Raw genomic sequence first — 19,451 nt, forward strand, 5'->3', positions numbered from 1 at the left:
CAAAAGGCCAACACTGTCCCTTGTCAGAGTCCGTCTTCAGACTGCTTCTACAATAGTGTAGATGGCTTCAGAATTGAGCTGGGGCATCAGCTCTATGGATTTTGGATTTGTCAGCCTCCATAATTGTGTGAGCCAGTCCCTCACGATAGATCTGTGTGTGCCGTGTGTGTGTGTGTACATCTCCTCTTGGTTCTATTTCTTTGGGGAGCCCCAACTTATGATATGGTGGCCCCAGAAAAAGGAAAGACCTTTTCACAGGTAGGGCTATGGTGGTGGAAAGGAGCCCTAAGTAATGTGGGTGACTCAGGCCTTGTGGTCACTCTGTCTGCAAGGTGACAGACAAGCCAAAGCTGCTTCCTCTCTGCTGGCTTGCTCTACATGCAATAGCTTTAAAATATTGACCCTGGTGTGGATTTGCAGAATGAAGCTTCGCCTTTTGTACAGTGACCTTGTCTGGATCCAAAGGAAGTCTTTGACTCACTGCTAAAGTCCTTCAAGGAGAAGTGTTCACTCAGTGACAGAGGTGTCACCCAGAGCTGAGTGACCACACAGCTCATCCCCATCATCATACTCCTACTCTCCCCCCACACACACCCTGCTGCTTCCATCCTGGAAGTGAGCTAGGAGCCATCAAGACACCAGGAACTGTCCTTTCTGAATTTCACAATTTATAAGAATGTTTCCAACATTCAGAAACATAATGAGTGTGTATGTGATATGTGTGTTGTGTGTGCATATGTGTGCGATGTGTAAGTGATGTGTATGTGTGGTGTGTGTGTGTGTCTGTGATGTGAGGTGTGTGTATGTATATGGTCTGCAAGTTTATGTGATGTGTGTGAGGTGTGTGGTATGTTTATGCACATTCTTAGTGTGAGTGTGTGTGGTACATGTATAGTACATGGTGTGTGCACGTGTGAAAGGTATGTGTGGTGTGTGTCTGTGTATGTGCATATTATGTATGTGTGGTATGTATGGTGTGTGTATGTGTGTGATATGTGGTGTGTGTGATGTGTGTGTGCTGTATATGGTGGGGTGAGTGTGTTTACATGAGGTGTGTGTATGAATGTGGAGTGTGCGGGGTGTGTGTGCAGGAGAGGTAGGGATTGCATCTGACCCCTCAAGGAAGATACACACCAGGACTCTGGGGTAGATTAAGAAATAAATATTTGGCCTTTGGGGTTCCTGTGGCAGAGCTCTGAGTCCTGGGGACACTCACTGATCTAATGAGACGACTGACTGGCTTGGGCCCTATTCGTTTTAGAATGGAGGTGGCCAGAAAAAGTAGAGTTGGGAAGAGTTTCAGCACTAACCCTGGATCTCCAGAGAGGGAGCAGGGGTGGAGGCAGCTGTCATCAACCACCAGTCACGTGGTCAACCATGCCTAAGTAGGGAGACCTCCTCCATGAAAGCCCCCACAGTGGAGTTCAGAGAGCTCCCGAGTGGGTGAGCAGCAACGGGGTCCGAGGCAGTGGGGGTGCTCCACACCCCTCCCTCTGCAGCTCTCCACTGAGATGGCCGATGAGGAACAGTGTCCTCTGTTACAGACACATTACAACGCACCATTATTCTAATAAGCAAAAAGGTTCCTGAGTTCTGTTAGTCACCCTGGCAAGTTATGGAACCTGAGGGGGACTCGTGGGAATCCCCAGATGAGCCGTCCTGTGGGCAGAAGTGTGCATCATAGTCCGCAGCAGGGACAGTCTTGTGGGATTGACCCCTTAACCTGTGATCCTTGCTAACCCCAGGGAGTCCGTGTCAGAATAGATGCGGGGACACTCAGTTGGTGTTGAAATGGTGCATTTGTTGTTGGAAACAAGCACCCAGACCCTCATCAGGAAGGTCCACAAAGATGCTCACTGGCCACAGGCTCTGCTGCCATAGGTGAAGAGTCCCTGACAGCCAGTGGGAGGAGGCCCTCCCCGCACCCATGCAGCCCTCTCCTCCTCTATTCTCCTCTCCACTGTTCTGCAGGTCGGCTGTGCTGCCAATCACCCCAAACCCTAGAGGGGAATGGCAGGCAGGCACCGCATTGCCAATCCTCACCTACATTTATTTTCACATGCTTTCATTTCCTCCTAGACTCTTGGCCTTCCCTGCATGCACTGTCTCTGCTACACAGTGTGGCACCTTTCTGTGAGGTGATTGTGGAATAACCATCGCAGCTTTAACTCTGTATACCATTTTATCAGCTGTTTCACTATAGGGATTTCTCATGTTTTTACCTGAAAGAATCCAGCAAGACACATTTAATTACAGCATTGCCCACGAGGCCCGGACAATCTGATCATCTGTCAGTAGGAGCTGAGTATCTCTGTAGGTATTTTAATCCATGAGATAGATCTGTATGTGCTCACATGATAAGATCATTAAAATAGTCTATCAAGGGAAAGAGTAAGGGAGGTATGATCCCGTTTCTGTTAACATGTGTGTAAATCCATCATAGAAGATGATTTCATTTATAGCCATCCCTTGTGTTCATGGGAGATTTGTTCCAGGATCCCCTCCAGACACCAGAGTCTGCAAGTGTTGAAATCCTTATATAAAATGCTGTGCTATTTGCAGATAACGTGCACACCTCCTCCCATAGACTTCAATCATCTCTAGATTACTTATAATACCTAAGACAATGTAAATGCTATGAAAATAGTTGTTATTGTTTAGGGAATAAGAAAAAAGTCTATGTGCTCAGTTTAGACTGAACTATTTTTAAAATATTTTCAAAATATTCTAAAATATTTTAAAAAATAGATTTAATCTGAAATTGTTTGAATTTGTGAATGCGGAACCCTCAAAGGAGAGAGTATATGAAATGTCTAGAAGAAGCAAATATGTGGAGATGGAGAGTAGATTGATGTTTGGCTCTGGCTGGGAGGTGAGTGGGTGGAGAGGGGAAGTAGCGGTACCAGGGAGCAGGGCTCCTTGGGAGGCTGATGAAAATGATCAGAAATCGGCTGTGGTGATGGTTGCATCACTCTATGAATCTCCTAAAATCCATTGAATTGTGCACTTTAAATAATGAGCTGCAGGGGATGAATTGCATTTCATTGAAATTGTTGAAAATCATTCTTTGAGCCAGGCACAGTGGTGCACGCCTGTAATCCCAGTGGCTTGGGAGGCTGAGGCAGGAGGATTGCGCATTCAAAGCCAGCCTCAGCAACTTAGCAAGGCCCAAGCAACTCAGCCATACCCTGTCTCTAAATAAAATATTCTAAAAATGGCTGGGGATGTGGCTCAGTGGTAACGTGTCCCTGGGTTCAATCCCTGGATCAAAAAAAAAAAAAAAAAAAAAATTCTATGAGTCTGTACAGGAGATTTCTGGAAGACTGCTCACATTTTGAAGAGAAGGGTTAGATGGTGTGGGGCGAATGACTTTCCTTTTATTTGTTGCTTTATGGTTTGAGTTGTGTTATCATGTAGGCATATGGCCTTTACTTAAAGACGATCTAAAGTGGAGAACGTTATCCTACAATGATCAATACGTACACACATGCCTACACAGCAGGGTGCAGGGTGGAGCTGTTTTATGTGAGACTTGGTGTTGCAGAGTTTTCACGATGAAGCTTTTCTCCTGTCATTGTCTGTGCCTGTTCATCTGTGCTCTGTCACCAAGAAAGTCTCCACACAGCACAGCAGCTCTGCCTCAACGGCTTTGTGGAGACCTGAAGACCAGGCCAGTTCAGAGAACAGTGGCCTCCTTGTGTCTGCTAGAGGCCCCTACCTGAGTTCCACCGGTGGAGAGGCCACCTGGAGATCTCTGTCACAAGAAGGCAGTCTTCACAATTCAGGGGTCATGGCCTGGACTGTCTCCTCCCCTTACACATCTTGTGGTCCCTTCCCCACTCCTGCCAGCCACAATGGGGACACAGTAGGGGACAGCAGCAGAGGGTCTCCTGGGTGGCCGGGCTCTGCTACCCTCTCTCATTCCTTTCCTGGGCTACATCTTGCCCAGGCAGCGCTGGAGTTAGGTCAAAGTCCATGTGCACAGCCGGCCAGGCTCACGAAGTGTTAATGACCCTTCATGATTCAACCCATCACCACTCTTTTCCGGAGGAAACCCTCCCCCATCCATCCCTTCCCTGACCAAATAATAGGATGGGAATCCGCCATCTCTTGAGTCCGTGATCACTGTTTTCTTTTCCAACCACTGGACAGCAGAATGGAATGCTCTCTAAGCAAAATGAAATTCAGCTCAGAAGAACCCGACAAGGCAAGCATTTTACATTAAAAACCACCCCAACATTTTGACAACTGGTCTTCCGCCCATCAGCGATCGCTATTTTCATTTGAATTGTGACAATTCGATGTATAATAACTACATAAAATGAAATCCTCATAATAAATGGGAAAATTGGCTGGTTCAGCTCTTTATTATGACTTTTATTATCAAGTATTACTAGTACATATTTATGGAGTTCATTGTGATATCTCCATACATGTCTATATTTAACACAAATCAAACCCAAACACCCTGTTTCCACGCCACCCACGTTCAGACCCTTCCCACTTCCTAGTAATCACCATCCCACTTTTAGTTTGACTCTTTTTGGTTTCCACAGGAGAGGACATGCAGCACTTATCTTTCTGTGTCTGACTTATGTCACTTAACATAATGCTCTCCACTTCTGCCCATTTTGTGACCAATGACAGGATTTCATTCTTCTTTGTGGCTGAATAATATTCTATTGTGCACACGTGCTGCTGTAGTCAGCCTTTCCTCACTGTGACAAAGTACCCGAGAAAATCAACTTATGGATGAAAGATTTATTTTGGCTCAGAGCTTTCCGTCCATGATCGCTGAACCCCTTCGCTTTAGCCTCAGGCAAGGTAGAACATCACAGGTAGGAGAACATGGTGGGACAGAGCCGCTCACCCCAAGGCAGCCAGGGAGCAAAAGGAGACAGTTAGTGGGGGAGGTGTAGGAGGGAAAAAGATGTACTCATTAAGGACACCCCCTGCAAGCTTCCACCACCTCCCAGTGGTGGCACAAGCTGGGAACCAAGCCTTTGACACAGGAACATTCCAGAACTGAACTGTAACAGGTGACAACTTTTCTTTGTCCATTCATCCGTTGATGGGCGGGCACTGAGGCGGATTCCATGTTTTAGCTGTTGTGAATAGTGCTAAAATAAACACGGGCCTGCAGATATCTCTTGGATACGCTGCTTGCATTTCCCTTGGATGCGTACCCAGAAGTGGGCTAGCTGGATCATATGCTAGATATAATTTTAGTGTTTGGATGAACCTTCATGCTACTCTCCATAATGGCTACCCTAATTTACATTCCCACCAAATGTGTCTAGAGTCCACATCTCTCCAGAATTTATATTTTTCTTTATTTGTTAAAAAAAAAATAATAGCCCCTCTAACTGGGGTGAGGTAGTATCTCCTTGATTTGCATTTCTCCACGGCTAAGGTTATTGAGGGTTTTTTCTTACATTTTTGGAATAGGGGAAACACTTTGACACATTGGTACAGGCAATGATTTTCTGGATGGATCTCAAAAGCATAGGAAACAGTAGCTCGTTTAAACATAGAAACATACTTGGGGAAAGGCCCAGATATGTTGGGGGCAGAGAGGGAAGGAACACCCACCAAGCACCTGCTGCGTATGTGCTGGGCCCTTCATGGGGTTGCCACAGACGCTTTTCTGTGAAGCTTTGCTGTGGTTTGCAAATGAGAAAACACGGCTTAGAAAGGGGAACTCAAAGCCCACATGGCCCATAAGTAGGAGAGCCATCGATGGTCACATAATCATGTTCCCACCTCTCCTCTCCCTGCCCTGCCCCAGTCCCTTCCCAGTGATCCCGTTTGGGAAACATGATGCTTAACCACCATATTAAAGAAAAGGAGCAAACATGATCCACATTATTACAGCAAGCAGCCACCTGGCTGCATTTTTACTCAACAGTGCTGGGTCCCTGCAAATTGATCATTGTGATCTGTATCGCATCCTTGGAGGACCCCGGTCGGCTCAGACTTTGCTCACGGCAACATCATTTTAAGACGTGGGAAATATAACTAACTTCTTCTGGCATGAGGAGGAGGGCTTAAAACAGGCAGGATGTCGGGGTTTTCAGATGAAGTGGGAGCAGACAGAAAGGGAACTGAGAACTCGGGGAGGAGGGGGGATCCGATGTGCTTGCACATGTGCATGCTTTTGTGTAAGAGCCCTTCCTTCTGAAAGCAAGCAGAGAAAGAGTTTGGAGACACACCAGTGGGTGGAAGCAGATTCAATTCACTGGAGGGCTTGCAGTGGAGCTTACGTCGGGATTCCACCAACACTCATTCGGCAGCAGCCCTGATGCTTTAGGTCACACGGATCCAATTCACCCTGGTTTTGTGAGTGCCATACCCGGGAAAGGGTGTTGGGGGCTGGATCCCTGGAGCAATGCTCCGCATTTACACACTATTCACACACGAGGTAAACTGTATGATCCAACAAAAATGCCCCGTGGTGTTTATTCATCCATCCAACAGTGTGCAGTGAGTAGAGCGGTTATGTGCAAACCTGTCTGTATGCTGCTGAAACTGGTTCGGTGTATTGCTGCTGAGCCCCTGGGGTTTTGAACAAGTGTCTGCAATGTTTCCGAGTAACTTTGCTTTTTTCCTGGCCACCAATTGGTCTACTTGGTGGTAGGGGTGGAGAGAGAGGGTGGAGATCAATGAAAATGGTTAATTGCCAATTTCCTCACTCCTGCAACATCAAAGGCTGTGGGTTTTTAAGCAGCAAGGACTAAAGTTTTGATGGAGCCATAAGAGCAAATGCCAGTAAATGCTGATCTGGTGCCTACATGGGCCGGGAGCTGTTCAACCAGCTTAAGTACGAACGATCCCAGGAGATCAGTGAAATATCATCCTGTTCTTTGGAGGAGAAAGCTGAAGCCATTTGCCTGGACTTGCGTGGCTGGTAAGTGACAGGTGTGGTTTGATCCTGGCTACTTGAAACCCATTGGGATGCCTTGCCCGGTTGGAGGCTTTTGACTTATTACAGAGCTTTGGAGACAGCAACCCCCCTGGAAGACACCCACTCGTCACCTTTCTGCATGGGGCACAGCAGAGAGGCAAGCAGGACAGGAAGAAGGACGCATCCTTCACAGGTTGCCAATCTTGCTACTCCCTACGTCTCTCTGCTATGGCTCATGATGGGTTGGTTTTAGGGAGGCTGGATGGATCCCAGAGGATTCATTTTGGACAGTCCCTGCCCCTGCCCTTGGGAAGGCCAGCACAGGTCGGGGTTCTGCAGTGGGGGGCATGGTGTGGTCTTGCCTTCACTTCACTCTTGATTAATAAAGAGTTCAATCTCTGCACATCCGTGTTCTCATCTGGAAAGGGTTGGCCTCCACCTGCGGGTGTGGTGTTAAATATCTGGGCTTTTATTTTTAATGACCACGAAAATTCTACAAATTTACACAGTATATGCACGCATGCAAACTTTTTACTTTCATATCAGTTGCATTGAGGCCCTGCATGAATCTTGCTTCTTGATTCAAAAGAAAAATTTTAAGAAGCTCAGAAAAGGAAAAAAAAATAAGCTCAGGTAAAAGAAAGAAAAATTCTCAAAGCAATAGTCTAAGCTCTCGCTTCAAGAAACTAGAAAAAGAAGAGCCAAATAAATTCAAAACAAGTAGAAGGAAGGGTGCAATTAAGGGAACAGAAGTGCAAGCCTGGGAGGCTAAGACAGGAAAATCACAGGTTCAAAGTCAGCCTCAGCAACTCAGTGAGGCTGTAAGCAACCCAATGAGACCCTGTCTCAAAATAAAAAATCAAAAGGGCTGGGCATGTGGCTCGGTGGTTAAGTGCCCTTAGGTTCAATCCCTGGTACTAAATAAATAAATCCAGGGGAGATGTTAAATTTAAAAAAAAAAATTTTTTTAAATATAAATAAATTGATGGATTTTTCAAAAGGGGAGAGAAAGAGAAGAGAAATCACTAATATCAATAATGAAAAATAATATTCCCTTGCAGACATGAAGAGGAGACTAAAATGGTTCCGTAAACAACTCTTACATACATTTCACAGCTTAGATGCAACAGACTAATTTATTGAAAGGCAAAATTTACCACATTTCTCCACATATGAAATAAGCCAACAAAATAGCATTCCTATAACTTCCTATAATTAATAAAATGGAATTAATAATTTATAAACTTCCTTAAAAAGTAGAAAGAAATCTCAAGGCACATAGAGTGTTTCACCAAAAAAATAAACAAAAATAAAAATCATACCAAACATATAATTAGCATCAATTCTGTACAATCGTTGACAGAAAATGGAAGAGGTATGGGTACTTGCTAATGCATTTTATGAAACAAGTGCTAAGTCACACAAATACAGTTAAAAAAAAAAGACTAGGGATCAACATCCCTCATAAATACTAACACAAACATTCTTAGGCTAAATAAGAAAAATCCCAATATCATATCAATTACGAAGTAAAAGCAGTTGACAAAACTCTTGGGAAACAAGGAGTGGAGTGGATACTCCTCAACTTCATAAGTAGCACCTGCAAAATCCCACAAATAATATCAGACTGTGTTCCTCTAAGATCTGGAAAGAGACAAAGATGTCTCCTGTCACCACTTCTCTTCAGCTAAGTAGTCTAAGTTCTAGCCAGCCTAGCAGGAAAGGAAAGAAAATGAAAGGCACAGAAACCAGAAAGAAAGAAATGAAACTGTCCCTACTTGCAGACGATATGAAGATGGTCTACCTAGAACAAGCCAAGGTATCTACAAAAACAGACAAAACACACTAAATACTCCTAGAATGAATAAGCAAGGTTTCAAGATATGAGATCAACATATAAAAATCGGTCATATTTTTATATTCCAGCAATGAACACATGGAAGTTGAAATTAAAATGCAATATATCTTATAATCACTAAAGAGAAAAAGAAAGGAAGAAAAAAAAAGAATTCCTAGGGCATAAATCTCACAAAACATGCATGAGATGTGTATGCTGCAAAGTACACAGTGCTGAGAAGAAAAATCAAAGATCCAAAGAAACAGAGAAATGTACCATGTTCATGGGTTGGAAGACTCAATATTATAAAGTAGAACTTTCAAACTGATGCAGGAGTTTAATATAATTCTTATCAAAATTCCTGCAAGAGTTTTGGTAGACACAGATAAAATTATTCTAAAAACTATATAAACAAAGGAAGAATAAAATTGAGAGGGATCACTTTATCAGATCTCAGGATTTGTTATTTTGCTACATTAATCAAAATCTATGATGTCAGCAGAGGGAGAGAGAAATGGAGCAGAATAAAGAACCCATAATGAAGAACCCAGGCAAAACTTATACAGATATGGTTCCCAGATTTTAAACAAGTTTTTGGATTATATTGCTTGGTATTTGGTAAACCATTCTTCCCTCCCTGAAATAAACCCAACTTGGTCGTCTTGTGCAGTTATTTTTATGTATCGCTGAATTACAGTTTCTTGAGCATGTGTCTATATGCATAAGGGATATTGGTCAGTATTCTTTATTTATTTATTGTACTGAAAAAAGCAGGTCAATGAATGGAGAATTGTCTTGTCAAAAAATGGTGCTAGAGCAATTGGATGTCCATAAGTGAAGAAATGTACCTTGATCTAAATCTAAAAGGTTAACTCAGAGTAGGTCACAGATTTAAATATAAAATATAGAATTACAAACATTTTTACAACATAGCATAGACTATCTTTAGGATCTGTTTGATGAAGAGTGATTTGATGGAACAGCAAGGCAGGGTCCAGAAAAGAAAAATATCAATAAAGAGAACCTCACCCAAATGGAAACTTTCTCTCTCTCTCTCTCAAAAAAAAAGAAAAGCCCCTGTTAAAAAAGTGAACCGACAAACTATAAACTGGACGAAAACATTTGCAAACCACAGATCTGATAAAGTGTTCTCCAGAATACTTAAAAAAAAAAACCTCTCAAAAGTCAACAGTAAAATAATCCAAATGATTTAAATAGAACACGGGCAAAAGATGCAAAGAGCTCTCATGGATGAAAAATATACTAGCTATCAGCGCAAGTCAAGCCACTGCAAAATTTCACTATGGACCCATGGTAACCACTAAAAAAAATACTGCCCAAACTGACTGCCTGTGAGGATGTGGAGAAACTGGATCACTCTAGTGGGAATTTAAAATGGTATAGTCCCTCTGGAAAATAGTTTAAACTATTAAACATTTAAACTATTAAACTAAACACTTAAACTATTAAACTAAACCAAACTAAACTAAACTTGCTAGACCAGCAACTCAGTGGTTGAACTCCTGGGCATGCATCCCACTGGAATTAAAATGAATTAATTGATCACAGTGGATTCGCTTGTAATTACCCCAAACCAGAAACAACCAAAACATTCCCCATAGTGAATCGTTAAATGGATGGTGGCCCATCTGGAGTTCCACTCAGCAATGAAGGGGACGTCATGATGATATGTGCCACAGCTTAGGTGATTGCGAGGGTATCAAGCTGGGTGAAAAAAAGCCACTGTCTAAAGGTCACCTAATGTATGATACGATCTGGGATGGAGAACAGATCATGGTTGCCAGGGGCTGGAGCCGGGGCCTTCTGGTGAGAGGGAGAGGGTGTGAACATGAAGGGGTGACATGAAGTTGACCCTGTCTTGATTGCAGTGGTGGCGACACACATCTATGCCTGTGATAAATGGCACAGAACTACATATGAACACATTGCATAGGGTCAACTTCCCGGTTTTGATGTTGTGCTGAGATGACTAAGATGTGATCACTGGGGGAATGGGACAAAGGGCACGAAGGTCCTGTCCTTGTCCTTGCAAATGGCTGTGAATCTGTAATTATTTCAAAACGAAAAGTTAACATTTTAAGGAATTAAAAAATCAGAAAAACTGTTTTTCTTTCTGCCAAAAGATTTCACAAGTAATATCCCTTTGTACCCTGGGGAAATTGGGCAGCGGGTGGACAGTGTGTTCTAATGACCATACACAACTACGGGAGTGTAGATCCCCCTGGTGAAAAAGAACTGGTTATTCTTTCACATGGGGGCAAGAAGGGTGGCAGAAAACCACAAATGGAAATCCCACAGACTTGGTTTCAAATTATGCTGCTGTCCTGGCCCTGTGGTCTCAGTGAGGAATCCTCCTTTCCCTGAACATCCTCATTCCAGATAATGCCATATGGCTTTCAGAACTAAAAGGCCTTGAGCCAGCAAATCCTGAGATCCCAAGGTCACCGGGGAAGCTGCAGTAGGTCCCAGGCTGCAGGCTTTCTGTGCCCATTGAGAAGTGCTCAGAGCTGGGGCTGCTTGGCCATTTCCTGCTTCAGGGGCTGAGCCTGGCTCCCGCCGTCCGTCCTCCCTGGTTCATGAGATGCCTTCGACTCTGCCCTGGAGATAGCTGCGTGTTGGTTTATCTCATGTTCATCCCTCTTGGTTTAGCCTGAGCATCTAAATTTAAAATCGCCATGCTCCAAAGGCTGTCCCCCCCCTTGCCTTTCCCCTTCATTTATCTTGAAGGCGAGGAGGCCCTAGGACCTTCCTCCTACTCTGCTTCTATTGAATGGAATCCACTCTGCTCTAGGAACCGAAGTTGATTTCTTCTGGTTGTAAAGGAATCCCCCCCCACCCCCCAGTGATTGGAAAGGTTTCCAACCCTTTCCAACCCACGAGGCCTCAGACAGCAGGCTACACTTTGTGGGCAGGAGGGACTTCTAGGTTATGATTTAGCCCTGCTTTTATCTGACTTTACAAGAGGCTCAGCCTACAGCAGCCTCCAGAACTAGGAGTCGGAGGAGCTTCGGGTGGCTTTACTGAAATCAGAGATTTTTTAGTCCTGATGGGACCAAAAGCTGTCACAGACTCACTCGGGGGCTGAAGGACTAGAGTCAGGGAGGCAGGGAGTGCCGGTGGGTTGTGTGGTCAGCTTATGGAAGTGGAGGCATGTTACAGAAGAGCTTCTGTGTTTCTTGGTGCTCTTAGTGGGAGTCACATAAAATGGCCATTTTATTTATTTTATTGGTTCTTTTCAGCAGTCCACGACAGCATAATCCATTTTAACATGATCACACCAGCATGGAATCTATCTTACTCTAGTTAGGACTCCATTCTTGTGGGTGTACACGATGGTGGGATTCACTGTGGTAAAACGGCCATTTTGATGGTCAAAAATGGCGCAGGTGGTCATTTCACAGGATTCCCTCTGACACACTCGCTGTGAGCAACCTCTCCCCCAGAGCCCTTCCTGACCCACCGCACGCCCTTCCTCTTTGCCTCCCTCGACCCTGACCGCTCCTACAAGCCTCCTGTCACCCCAGCGCCTTCGTCCCAACCAGCCACAGGACTCACCCCTCCCGGGGAGACAGCGATATTTCATGTGGTTTGTGAGGTCTGCACTGTGGACTCCGGGGACTAGCCCACACACGAAGCCCGTGGGGGACGAGCTTGAGCCCTTCCCCGTCCTAAGGAAAAAAGAGTAAGAGTAGAGGTGACATCGACAGGCCCTGCTTCCCCTCCCCCGCGGGCTCCTGGGGCTCCCTGGCCTTGGCCTTCCCAGGCTCAGGGCTTGTCCTTCCCTTCAGAACCCACGGTCACTCCCATCTGTTGAAACCCATTCTCAAGGGACTTCCCAAGTTAGGGGGACCCGGGTCAGATTGCTCGACTCCATCCATGGTTTAAGAACCTCTTTACGACAGCCTCAGACTTGGGTGATAGTTTGGCTGGGTGTTGAATTCCAAGGTCATCTTCCCTTGGACCCAGGACACCGAAGCCACCATGGTGACTGTTCTGCAGAGCGACTGTTTCCTGGCACATGGCTCACCTCTCAGTGGCACCATCTGGGGCCTTCTGGAATGTCGTGGCGACTCGTGTGGCGTTTAATCAGTAATCGTCCAGGGCCTTTGAGGGTCTTTTCAGTCTGAAAGCTATTTTTTTTTCCTGATCTACTTTAGAACATTGGATTTCTGGATTTATCCTTTAATTTTATTTTTTCTTTATTCCTTATTTAACCTCTCTTTAACTTTCCCTCTAATTCCTGGGGGATTATTATTTTTTTTTTAACTTGTCTGTCAATCCTGTCTAATCTATCTGCTAAATTTAAACATTTTCTATAAATAGGTGTGTGTATATGTACACGTTCACATGTCTGTCTGTCTGCCTGTCTAACTCTCTAGGCTTGGGACTTTTCCTCTGATTCTTTTCTTTTAATAGCTCTTGATTTTATTTTATTTTTTGCACATTTTTCTTTATAGCTATGATTTCTAAAAAATATCTTCTTTTCTTCTTTGTATGATGTTATTTGTCCTGGGGGCTCCCAGTTCTTGGCATTTGCTTGTGTTGATTTCTTGGAAGCTGCAGGTTTTTGTCAGGCACTGTCTGAACTTTGGCTCTAGGGCTGCTCGTACTTACCCATGTAGTCAGTAGAGTGCTACAGTTTGGGTCTGAAATATATCTCAAAGGCCCAAGTGTTAAAGGCTTGATCTCCAACTTGATGTTATTGGGAGGTGGTGGAAAGTTTCAGAGGTCTTCCATTTACTGGGGCATGACCCTAAGGAAACATTGGGACCCCAGCCCTTCTTCTTGCTCTCACTTGCATGAGTCAAACATCTTTGCTCTAGTACAGGGTCCCACCATGATGTGCTGCCCCTCACAGGCCCCCGAACTGAAACCTGCAAAACTATGAGCCCAAACAAACCTTTCCTCTTTACAAGCTGATTGTCTTAGGTATCTTATTACAGTGACGGAGAGCTGACTAACACAGTGGGTCTTGTGTCAGTGCCCGCAGCTCTTTGGTGGGACCACCAACTCATGTTCTCTGGCAGTAAAATTTTCTTGTCTTCTCACTCTGAGATGCCAGCCTGGCTGGGCTCTGGGAGCAGAGAGAGGGGCACCTGGGATCCCTTCCTTGCTTGATTCTGTGTCTGCTCCTGCCTGAACCCAGCTCTCTGCGGCTCGCAGGTCCTGGAGAGACCCCCGTAAGGTGGCTGTTGTCATTCCTCTCTGACAGCTTCTTCCACGCCACTAGGGCAGTCCCACCCTGTCCTCCACTTTCCTGTCCCCAAAGTGTGTTCAGCGTCTCTTTCCCTGATGTCACTGGTCCAGTTCCCTTTAACCCTTTGACCTTCAAAGCATGCACATGTACTGCCTCTCTCGCAGGTTTTAGTGGGGGGGAGGTAAGCGTGGTCTGCGGAGCTTCTTCAGGGGCAGAGGACACTGGTGTTTCTCATTTTACACAATAGTGACGCCGACAGCCCCAAGACCTCCCCCTTGGCCATCCCCACAGCTACTACCTACGTCCTTCCTCTCCTCCCTGAAAAATTAACATTTTCTCTCTTTCTCCTGGATCATTCCCACTTTGCTCCAATCCATTGCTCCAATCAAAACGCCTCCTCCCAGACTGCCTGAGACCTGCCGTGGCGGACCCCGGTGCCCCATTGGCTCACTGTGACCCCTCCTCGCCAACTCTGCAGTATGACCCTGCCTCCCTGGTGGCCACTGCTCCCTGGGCCTTGGTTGTCCTCCTCTCTGTGGTTCCTGGGCTCTGCTTTGCAAATGGCTCTGTTTCCCTGTGGGGTTAAGCCTTGGCTATCCTGGGGCTGGACAGAGGGCCCTCATTTTAATTTCCATAATGTTAAACACATATGCCATTGGGTTCCTGTTTCACACTGCAGCCAAATGGATCTTTTCAAAATGTTCCTCAGCGGTGCCCCAGATTTGGGGGTACTCTATCCCCAACCCATCCCTTGCCTCGCCACACCCTGTACTCTCTCAACTCTGTCCTCCACAACTTTGGAAAACTCGTCCTCACCATGCTGCCTCTGCCACAGGGCTTTTGCACACACTGTTCTCTCTGCCTCCTTTTACTTCATTTAACTCCACACAGGCTTCCAGATGAACTGACCCTTGCTATTGGTCAGTTCTGATTTGCTCCGTAATTCCTCCTGTCCATTCATTTGTGTTCACGTATATATACTTATGCTTATGTGAGCCTCAGATCTTGGGCAGCGGCTGAGGGACAAGGCCTCCCTGATGTCTTGACATCTTGGAGGCAGTCCCATGGCAGGCTGGACAGTATTTCTGTCCTGCTGTGGAGTGGAAACACAATTCAAATTCACTTTCCAGGCCTGCCTTGAAATGACGCGGTTCCTGATCTTTTGGGGGGTGTGAGGTGAGGGGCGAGAGAATTTGTATCTTTTTCATTTACATGAGAAGATATTTTTATTTTTAAAATTCAGACAATGAAAATCTGCATATAACAGCAGTGAACACTCAGGATGTGGTGACTATTCTTGGTCTCACTCTGGCATGTCACAACCACCAACCCTGTGCTGGGACCTGGAGCTCAGCAGCCCTGGGGAATCACCTGGGGAGTCCCCATGCCACAGCCTGGGGAGATCTGCCCGATCACCCTCCGAGGGTATGGAGCCCACAGGTAGCCAGATGGGCCGCAGGGTGACAACGCAGAGCAGGATCCAGGTCTCCTTTACAGTCTTCCAGGGTCCAGAACGATTTGCTCAGCAGGTGAAAATGCTTCCCAGTGGATTGCGTAATACAAGTGGGCAGGAGGGAGTCTGTACTTGGCACCAGGCTGGGGAACAGCCACTTTGGGTGGGCTCCAATACCTAGAGATGGAAGTTATGTCAGCTCCACTGTGTTCCCGAAGTTCCACAGGACCCGTGAAAAAGATGGAAAGTGCATGTGTGTATCACACGTGTGTGCACATAGGTACATGTGTATGTGTGTATATGCACCCATGCATCAACGTGCACATATGTGCTTGAGAATGTGCATTTATGTGTGCTAGCACACATCTGCGTGCACGCGTGTATGCTCATGAGTGTGCATCTGTGTGAACATATGTGCATGAGAGAGCTTGTGGGGGGTGCATGTGCTTCTAGTTGTGCGTGTGTAGGTGGCTTTGTGTGGGGGGCACATGCATGTGCGTGTTTCTCAGTGTGTACACGTGTGTCTATATATTGGAGCAAGGTTCTTGAGAGTGGATAGAGCTGTTTCCTGCAGCTGGAGCAGGCAGTTTGGAGGAGTGTTCTGTCACATCCCCAGGTCCCCTGTGGTCATTCTAATGCCCAGGGGGTCTGACAGGGATTTCTGAAGGTTTTCTGCCAGTTGTCACTTTGGTTTCTAGAATTTTCAGCCTGTTTTCTGTTGGCTATGTTGGACGAAAGTTTAAGATGCAACCTCTCTGATTCTCTTTCCCACTGTTCATCTCGTTGGGTCTGGACCTCAGTGAAGCTGGGTGATTCCTGTGTAACCTGAACCTTGTCTATAGTGAGCTGGAGTTATGTTGTGATCATCTAAGTGTGCAGCACAGAGGTCATGCTGGTCCTGGCCGTGGGTGAAGTGTGGAACCGCTCATTACTCAAGCAACATGCGTTTATGTTCATGTCACTTTTAACCAAGTTTTAAATGCAAACCCACAACATTCACCAGTGTCCCTTTTGCCATGTTCTCTGTCATACAGAGAGTAAATTCCAGTGCCTCTTAGAAAAAGTAGAAAACAGATTTGGGTAACTAAATGCTTTCCCTCTTCTTCCTCTCCCTTTCCCCTTTCTATTATTCGTTTATTTTTCTGTTCAATCCATTAACTAGTGTTTATGAAGCCAGGCCCAGAACTGGCACTGGGGCCGTGGTGATTGTGTTAATCAGTTTTCTGTGACTATATTAAAACACCTGAGATAATCAACTGATAAAGAGAGAAGTTTATTTTTATTATGGTTTCAGACCATGAGGAATTAGCCATTGCTTTGGACCTCAGGTCACGCATCACAGCATGCCAGGAATGTGTGACAGAGCAAAGCCAGGCTGGGAAGCCACGGAAAGGAAGAGGAAGAGAATGGGGACCTACAACCCTCTTGAGGGTGTCTCCCACATGGCCTGAAGACCTCCCATTAGGCCTAACCTGTTGAGCCTTCCACCACCTCCTAATACTGCCAAACTGGGGACCACGCCTTTACCACATGGGCTTTTGGGGGACACTCAAGAACCAAATTATAGCAGTGATGAATAGGACCCCAAAATGAGATTCCATCTCACTCCAGTCAGAATGGCATGGATCAAGAATATAAGTAACAATAAGTGTTGGCGAGGATGTGGGGGAAAGGCACACTCCTACATGGCTGGTGGGACTGCAAATGGGTGCCATTACTCTGGAAAGCAGTTTGGAGATTCCTCAGAACCCTTGGAATGGAACGACCATTTGACCCAGCTATCCCGCTCCTCAGTTTGTACCCAAAGGACTTAAAATCAACATACTATAGAGGCACAGCCACATCAATGTTTATAGCAGCTCAATTCACAATAGCTAAGCTATGGAACCAGCTGAGGTGCCCTTCATCAGATGAATGGATAAGAAAATGTGGTGTATATACACAATGGACTATTACCCAGCCATAAAGAAGAATGAAATCATGGCATTTGCCAGTAAAAGGACGGAGTGGGAGACTCTCATGCTAAGTGAAATAAGCCAATCCCAGAAAACCAGAGGGCGAATGTTCTCTCTGATGTGCAGATGCTAACACAGGATAAGTGGGAGGAGGGGAATAGAAGTACTTTGGATTAGACAAAGGGGAATAAAGGGAAGGGAGAGGGGATGGGAACAAGAAACACAGTGGGGTGAACCGGCCATCACGTTCCTATGTTCACATGGGAATACAGCACTGTGTGACTCCACATGGTGTACAACCACAAGAATGGGAAGTGACACTCCATGCACGTATGATATGTCAAAATGCATTCTGCTGTCCTCTATGACTGAAAAAGAACAGATGAAAAGAACTGGCCTCAAAGACCTTCACTCTATGAGGGGCAAAGACCCAGAGAATGAGGCAGTGACCAATAAAAGATCAGCTTTCAACTGGGACCCAGCATGACCCCCAGCCTGCAGTGGGAGGGGCAAGGGCTCCCCAGGGAACAGAGTCCTGAGCTCCAGATGCAGAAGGCAGACTCACAGAGCCCAGCTGGGGCAGGCTGCCCGGCGGCACCCACCTGGAGAGAGCGAACGCCCTGGACGCAGCTCACAGCTGGAGTGATTTGCCATCTGTGAGTGGCCTGTGAGTGTGTGGCTCAGGCGTGGGTGTGTGGTTGCATGTGTGTGCTGCAGGGCTGGGCACAATGGAGGGAGCTGTCTGACCCTCAGGGTTTCCAACTCTCTCCAGGAAGCACCCGGTGCGAGTTCTGACAAAATTGGCCTGCAAGGTCACACAGGGTGGGGCTGGGGACAGAGAAAGGAGCCGGCAGAGCTGCCTTCTGAGCTTGCTGCTTAACCCCTCTCCACATCTGTACTTGGACATCTATTTCACATTATGTTGGTGTGTGACATACTCTGCATTGATGTCGTCACATCATCCTCATTTTTCAGGGGACCCTGGCCTAAGTAAAGGCCAGTAGGACCCAATCGGTATCCAAGGAGGATGAGAAGAGACGAGGGAGCATGCTGCAAGTCATCTTGGAGGCTTCCTGGGCACGGTCAGGCCAGGGGCTGGGGAAGGACTTGGGTAAAACTGCGAGACCCCAGGAGCCTGCACAGGTGACCTAGGATCCCGGCAGCACCCGGGGACCACAGAGGAAGGTGAGGCTGTCAGCCCTGCCCCGTCCTCCAGCCCAGCTGAACTTGGATCCCAGGCTTTGTGGTTTTGGTCACCAGGCAATTCTGTTGGCAATCAAGGTCGGAAACCCAGGTCTGCTTGGTTCCCAGGGTGGTCCCGGGGCACCTCTGTCTAGCTCTCCTAGTCCTAGCTACAGACTCAGGTTTGGGGATCTAGCACAGAATGCAGGCCCGAAGGTGTGGGGTGGGCCTGGGCACCTGCGCGGACCGTCCAGCTCTCAGCGATTGACTGCTCCTCAGCCCCGGTCAGACTAAACGGACCGCGCCACCCACAGCGCAGGGGACTCGGTGACTGGAAAGACCGGAACGTCAAGGGAGGGACGCTTGGCTGGGAAAATGGACAGGTGGCGCAACAAGCACGAAACATGTGACAGGCCTGGACAGGGTTCTAGAGGTCAACCCACCAAAAGAGCAAGAAGCTCAGCTCTCAAAGATGTGCGGTGGGAGGTGGCCAGCAGCAGGGGCGCGTCCCACGGAGTGCGTGATGCACAGGTGCAGGGCGGGGTCCACGTGCTGCCTGGGCAGTGCCAATGGTTCACAAGCAATGCCCCGTGCAAGTGCAAGTGCTGGATTTCCGCACTATGCTCGCCACGTGTACACGGAGGGTGTTAATGCTGCGGGTGCAGCGTGAGAGGTAAATAGGAAACGTGCGTTGCTCCGTGTACATGCAATCCGGCAGTGCAGGGCGTGCATGCGGCAAAAACGGCTCTGTGCTGAGGCATTGTGCTGGCTGGAATCTCTGCACAGTAGCGCTGCCCAGAGAGCCCAAAGGAGGACACATTGGTCAGAGCTCTTGGCCATAGGCAACCTAATCTCCTTTTAGGAAAAAAAAAAAAAAAAAAAGCTGAGTAGGTCTTACTAAA

The 19,451-nt window shown here is 46.6% G+C and overlaps 1 long non-coding RNA gene across 1 annotated transcript in view; it reads left to right on the top strand.

Annotated features, from left to right (window-relative positions):
- Positions 1 to 5,726: 5,726 nt before the first annotated feature.
- LOC125615870 overlaps positions 5,727 to 19,451 on the top strand; it is a 41,275-nt gene continuing 27,550 nt past the window's right edge. The window contains exon 1 of the long non-coding RNA XR_007346470.1: positions 5,727 to 6,907. This is a non-coding gene — a long non-coding RNA (uncharacterized LOC125615870). The remainder of the gene's footprint in view (positions 6,908 to 19,451) is intronic.

This window comes from Marmota marmota, unplaced genomic scaffold, assembly GCF_001458135.2.
Source record: "Marmota marmota marmota unplaced genomic scaffold, marMar, whole genome shotgun sequence".
Taxonomy (NCBI): domain Eukaryota; kingdom Metazoa; phylum Chordata; class Mammalia; order Rodentia; family Sciuridae; genus Marmota; species Marmota marmota.